Source organism: Tigriopus californicus, chromosome 12 (genome assembly GCF_007210705.1).
Source record: "Tigriopus californicus strain San Diego chromosome 12, Tcal_SD_v2.1, whole genome shotgun sequence".
NCBI lineage: Eukaryota > Metazoa > Arthropoda > Copepoda > Harpacticoida > Harpacticidae > Tigriopus > Tigriopus californicus.
Window position 1 is genome coordinate 11727458 of NC_081451.1, and position 6279 is coordinate 11733736.

At 43.5% G+C, this 6279-nt stretch overlaps 1 protein-coding gene across 1 annotated transcript in view; it reads right to left on the minus strand.

Moving 5' to 3' along the window:
* The window catches only part of LOC131891382 (uncharacterized), a 12361-nt gene extending 8055 nt beyond the window's left edge, over positions 1–4306 (minus strand). Inside the window, exon 1 of the mRNA XM_059240921.1 lies at positions 4230–4306. The gene's annotated coding sequence lies outside the window, so the exon portion shown is untranslated. The remainder of the gene's footprint in view (positions 1–4229) is intronic.
* Between the last annotated feature and the right edge of the window lie 1973 nt (positions 4307–6279).

Genomic DNA, 6279 nt, shown 5'->3' on the forward strand with positions numbered 1-6279 from the left:
TCTTGGGCTCATTAATTATTATCATCGGTTCATTCCAAGATGTTCTATGCTTGTCCATCCGTTCAGAAATCTCCTGAAACCGAACGCTCCGTTTGAGTGGTTATCATTACATAATACTGCCTTTGAACGCCTAAAGTCAACCTTATCCAATCGTACATTGTTGGTTTTCCGCGTTCAGATATCCCTCTCACAATCACCACGGACGCTTCAGATTCGGGATTGGGTGCAGTGTTGGAGCAGAAGTCTTCAAATGGCTGGGAATCATTGGCATTTTACTCTCGCGTTCTTTCAAAAGCAGAGGCCAAATACAGTGCTTTTGATTGGGAACTTTTGGCTGTCAAAGACTCAATTCTACATTTCCACCATTTTGTGGAAGGCACTTTATTTACTATATTCACCGATCATAAGCCCTTGATTGCCGCCATCCACTCCAAAGGTCTTGCATTGAGTTATAGACAGTCCCGTCATTCCGCCATCATATCAGAAAACACCACAGATATTCAGCACCACAGCGATCAGCTAACCAGCTAGCTGATGGTGGTGTGCTCCCCTTTGATCATTCGGTTTCCAACTCTCGTCGAGTTCATACGCCATAATAGCATGGACTGCTGACAATATGCCCCTTCTTGAATCCATCTTTCCTTGCTCCTTCATGTTAAAGCCAAAGGAGTCCGACCCAATTTTCCACGTCACTCCCAAAGCCCTGTACGTTGGCAATTCTTCCCATTCCAGGTCCAACTCTCGCACCCCCTTTGTCAAATCAGACCCACTCAGGCTATTTAGCACCTCTCGGTTGTTAGAGTTGAACAACGTTAGATCGAAGTTTCCCTTGTTGCAAACGTACTTCAACTCAGAGATGAGCGAAATTGCTTCCCGAGTACTATCCACAGACTTCAAAAGATCATCAACATAGAAGCAGTCGTGAAGGGTTCAAAATGCTTCCTCACTTACTTCCTCACGGGTGTCGCAAGCGGCTTGATGAAAAGCAAAATTTGCACAGCTTGGCGAAGAAACCGCTCCAAACACGTGCACCTTCAGTCGATATTCTTGAGGTTCCAAGGTCAGGTCACCATTTGGAAACCAGAAGAAGCGTAGCACATCGGAATCGGCCAATGGAACCTTTACTTGGTAAAACATCTTTGCTATGTCCCCAGTAAAGGCAATTCTTCCTTCTCTGAACCTAATCAATACCCCCAAAAGATTGTTGGTAAGATCAGGACCCTGAAGAAGAAGATCGTTGAGAGTGACTCCCTTGTATTTTAGGGAACAATTAAAAACTACTCTTATCGTGTTCTTTTTCTTGCTGTAAACCCCATGATGTGCTATGTACCAAATCCTAGCATTTGTGGGACGTAGCTCCTCCGGTGGGATAACCTCAGCGAAATCATTCGTCAACATGTCACTCATAAATCCACAGTAATCTTCTCTGAACTTCTGATCCCTCTGTAACTTCCTTCTGATACTCTCGACTCTTTGGATGGCTTGAGACCGATTGCAGGGCAGCAAAACCGTACTCTCCCTGAATGGGAGAGCAATTGCGTAGAAACCTTTCGTGTTTGTTCAGATGGAGGCTTCGATTTTTTCCTTCCACTTCTTGTCTTCAATTGAAGTACCCTTTTCATCCAACCCCGAATTACTGAATTCGAGGTTGTACATGTTGCGAACCATTTTACCGATGTCCCCGTGGTCCACGTGAGTGCGATTGACATGTACTTGATTCCCGTTCATAGGGTTATTCAACGGGCCGCTAAGAGCCCAGCCTAAGCGATGTCTGGAAGCATAAGGACTGTTCGATGGGCCACTGATTATTTCCAGGGGTTTTATAGCTTCTGGTGCGTTTGCCCCACGAAGAAGTCCCACGCCGGCATCCACATGAAGGAATGGCACGCCGGACAAATGGGTCCAATCTCCTACATCCTCAGGTCCAAAAATATCTGAGTTTGTAACTGGGAGCTTGGGTCTCGAGTAAGTCACTGGTAATGGGATCATTTCGTCCTCACTCAGATCCATTAGCTTCAGACCTTGAGCTGCTCTTGTTAGGACTCTCTGATCTTTACAGTTCATCGTGCTCAGCCGTATTTCGGTGTTCTGTCCCTGAATTCCAAGTTTTTCAAGGACCTCGTTGGTCACAAAACAATCACTCAAAAAATTATCTAACCCAGCGTAAGTAATCACAAACTTTGTCTGTCCTCGTAATTTTACTTTGACTGGAATGACCGATAAAGCAACCCTTGGAGAAGATCTAGGCACAACGGTGGGCCTCCCGAGGGTATTTGAAGGGTCATCACTCAAAGAACAAGCCGAAACACATTCCTTTGTCTCTCTCTGTCGAGCTCGATTGGTTTCAAGAACGGTCTCCTCTTCACTTCTTCCACCTTTCCACTCACGATGCAAACAAGTCGGATGTTAAATCCACAGGTTTTACATTTGGAGCGATTCCAACAGTTTGTAGCAATATGACCATAGCCCAAACATCCAAAACAGAGTCAATGCTCGCTTATGAATTGCGTTTTTTCGGGGTCCTCCCTCTTCATGAAGAGGAAACAATCCGTTAACTTGTGGTTGGTTTTGTTGCAGTACAGACAAGTTGATAATTCACCACTTACAGTGTGATCATGTCGCGTTCCTGTTGCCATAGACAGAGTGCTCCTTTGGCTTAGGGATGGCCTTTCTCTATCATTTTTGATGTCCCCGAACACTGGAAGACACAGAATATCGGTCTGTCTTCCAACGTAAATGGCTAGATCCTTGAACAACACAATGCCATTTTGCTCCAAAAGATTGAACGCTCGATTCCTCCATCCCTCTCTCACCATCAAGGGGAGTTTTTTTAGCAATACTTTGAATCTGGGTTGGATTGTTTAGTTGACTTAACGCACTCACGTTTGTCAAGTAGTTTTGGCAGCCACGAAGAAAGATAGCGAACCTTTTTAATGATGGTCCATCATCACTTCTTATCTCCGGCCACATCTGAATTTTGGCGAGAAAGGACGATGCAACCTGAAATTCGTTTCCATATTCTTTCTCCAACAGGCCCCTCGCTTCAGTATAGCCCGTTTGAGGATCCATTGTATCATACTGCTATGCAAGCAACTTCGAACTAACTCTCTGGGCTCTCCCGTCGTGTACTTTTCTAGATAGTATAATCGTTCGGATGGAGATTGAGTGTGGCAAGTTACGAGTCGATCGAAGGCTTGAATGAACGAAGCAAACAGCGTGATGTCTGATCCATTAAAGACTTCTGGTTCGGATTTAGGCAAGTGTGATTTTAGAGTCATTTCGGCCAACAGCTTGATTTGGTCATTTAGCATTATGTGAGCCTGCGGTTGAGCATTCGATTGACTGGCTTCTCGTTGCACCAAACTGTTCCCCGAGCGCAGGCTTCGCGCATCGTCAATATGGTTCATTTCTTCCTCTAGCCTTGTTAACCGGACCCTTTCAGCCCTATTGCGTACAGCACGAGCTTTTCTCTCAGCCGATGTCCTTTCCTCTTGTGCTTGCATTCGCCTTCTCTCAGCGGAGGCCATTTCTTCTTCAACAACAGCCATTTCCCTCTCCAAAACTTCTTCAGCTGCGAGGCGAGCTTTTTCTTTAGCGAGGTTTATACGCGTTTCTGACGAGAGTTTGGATCTAATAGAAGACCGACCAGACGTGTAACATCGCACTGACCCCCGCCCAGATCCACTGTCCCCAGGGTCTACGAAACAATCTTGGCCCAGTCTAATCCAGTCTGAAATTTCCTTCCTGGCGCTCATCACATCCTTGGACTTTTCTTCGAACCATTGGTTTAGCTTACTCTGTTCATTCTTTTGCAGATCTGGTCGCTTGATCTTCGTTTTCACATTCAAATTAAACTCATCTATTCTGTCACTGGCCAACTCAAGTTCTTCCTTGACTAAAGGCAAGTTATCCCGATCGAGCAACAAATGGCTTGATCTGCGTTCAATTTTCTCGTGATAACACCCAGTTGTCCCGAGAATGATCTCAACTTCTTCTCATGGTCGACCTCATCATTTCTCACCATCTCTTTGTTTGCCCTCTCCAGCTCATAGGTCGAGCCTTGCGCCATGGTGATTCAAAGCCTTGTCGTCGAAACTGTAATATTTTTCTATCTTGATAATGGAAACGAGTCTAAACACGTTGCATTTATTACTAAGTTGGAGCTTATTTCTGCAGTTTTTCTGGCAAAATTAGAAATCAGTAAAAACTCAAATAGAAGAGGAACTTACTGGAAATGCTCAAAGGTTGGGTTGAAGAACTCGGGAGATCTTGAGGGCTTAGATGGGACGTGAGTGAGCAGGTTGGCTCGAGTATACGGACTGAATATTCGCTTCAATCAATTGGACAGTTTATAAGCAAGCTATATTCGTGTACATGTGTTCTTGATTCTACTACATATCAGAACCGACAGATACATATTCACATAGATTTGAGAGACTACAGTGAAGCCTTTAACGGTAACTAAGCACCTTTCTTTTTATTCTTATTACATTTCTTCCAAACCCGATTGTGCGTAAGATTGCCTAAACAGCCGTTCCATTCTAGCTTTCCCTGTCCTGGAAGAAAACCTGAAAATTCCTTTCTTTTTGGTGTCCCCCAAAAAACCATTTTTCCTTTATCTCGCCTAAAATTTTCGAAAGAGCTCTTTTGGGTTTGACTATATGTTTTCCGTTGTGGTTGAAATTGAGCACCTTATCTTTTGTCTTTTTAAGAGTATGATCAGACATCTGTTTCGGAACTAATTAACTAATTTGCCAACCTCTACTATGTTGTGAAATTTGAGTTGTTTGGACATAACCTCGGTTTGAGTACTCAAGACTCGTAGTTTTTAGGAGGATCTGACCAACAAAGGAGTAGGAACAGGATAAAGGAGCATTTCCCCATGGTCGTAGCTCGTCCACTAATTGTAAGGAAAAAAAAACTGGCATAATCCAACCAAGAAAGCACTCATCAGATACGTAGTGGCGTCAAAATTCTCATTTCGCTTGATACTTATGGCCAAAAAAGGCTTGTCCAAACTGGACGTGTCTTTAGCCAGAGAGACCTTTAAATTGTTAAATGTATACTTGCTTTAGCATGACCTGAACTTTATTCTTGCTCATAAACTATGACATAGCAACCCTATTAGCCCAAATTTATGTTATATCCGTTTTAAGTTATAGTCATTTATTCAAATTTTCCCGCGCAATCAGATTAAGGTGGCGGGCAGAAAGATACAACCCAATTTTTTTCTTTGCCCAATTGTTTGAATCAGGGTGTATTTCATACAATTATGATGATAAATAGGAGATGATAATTTGCCGTGACTGATTATCTCTCTGTGTACTTTGATTTCTCTCACTGCTCTTTCCTGCTGATCTTTTATTGCCGCTTTCGTTAAATGCAACGGACGGGCTCCCTGACTATTTTGACTTCGGCTCGCTTATTTCTTGGCATGAGATCATGGATAATCATGAAGTGAATCGCGGTAAACTTTGCCTCATTTGTGGTGCACTCTTCCATGTATCAATGATCCCGGTTGGTTTGTTGGATACCGTCCGTGATATCTACATAGAGAACTACTCGATGGATGACCCGGGACTTCCACGATCAGTGTGCCAGACGTGCTTAAAGTTTGCTCCGAAGGCAGGATTCGAACCCATGCCCTCTGGGAACCATGTCGTGCCTCTATCGGGTACGGTAGACCGCTCAGCTACCATGATACGTGCGGTTGTATTCCTTATTCCGGAAGGGTGATTTTTCGGTTATCATGGACTTTAGGGGACCTAAAAAATGAGGGCGCTCGCCTGTACAGCAATGTACGAGGAGAGCACTACTTCTTGGCTCTTGCCTGCCTGTTTTTCACAGCTCAGATCACAGATCATATAACGTTATATGGTCTGTGGCTCAGATGCGTTGCTAAGTGTCAGTCTTTGTGATCTTCCTCATCTATCAGAGTGGCCGAAATTGGAGGAAATCATGTTTTTTAGAGTTTGAGCTTTAGCTTTATTCATGATGGATATACATCAGATATACATGAAGTGAAAGCTAAAGAGGCATCCTATTCCTGATAAGTTCATCGTCACTCATTTTTTGAGTAGGAAGTGAAAAGTTAACAAGATGTTTTGAACTGTATTGTGTGCTCTTTTCATTCACATCTAAATATTTTCCACATTTTAAGAAAAAAAATTTTTTGGGTGGGTTTGTCTCCAACTTGGTCATCTCTAGCGCATGTTAAAGTTCTGGTGAGTCGCAATCAAGCTCTATGCGGGGCTTTAACCCATCATTGCTCCACCTCTT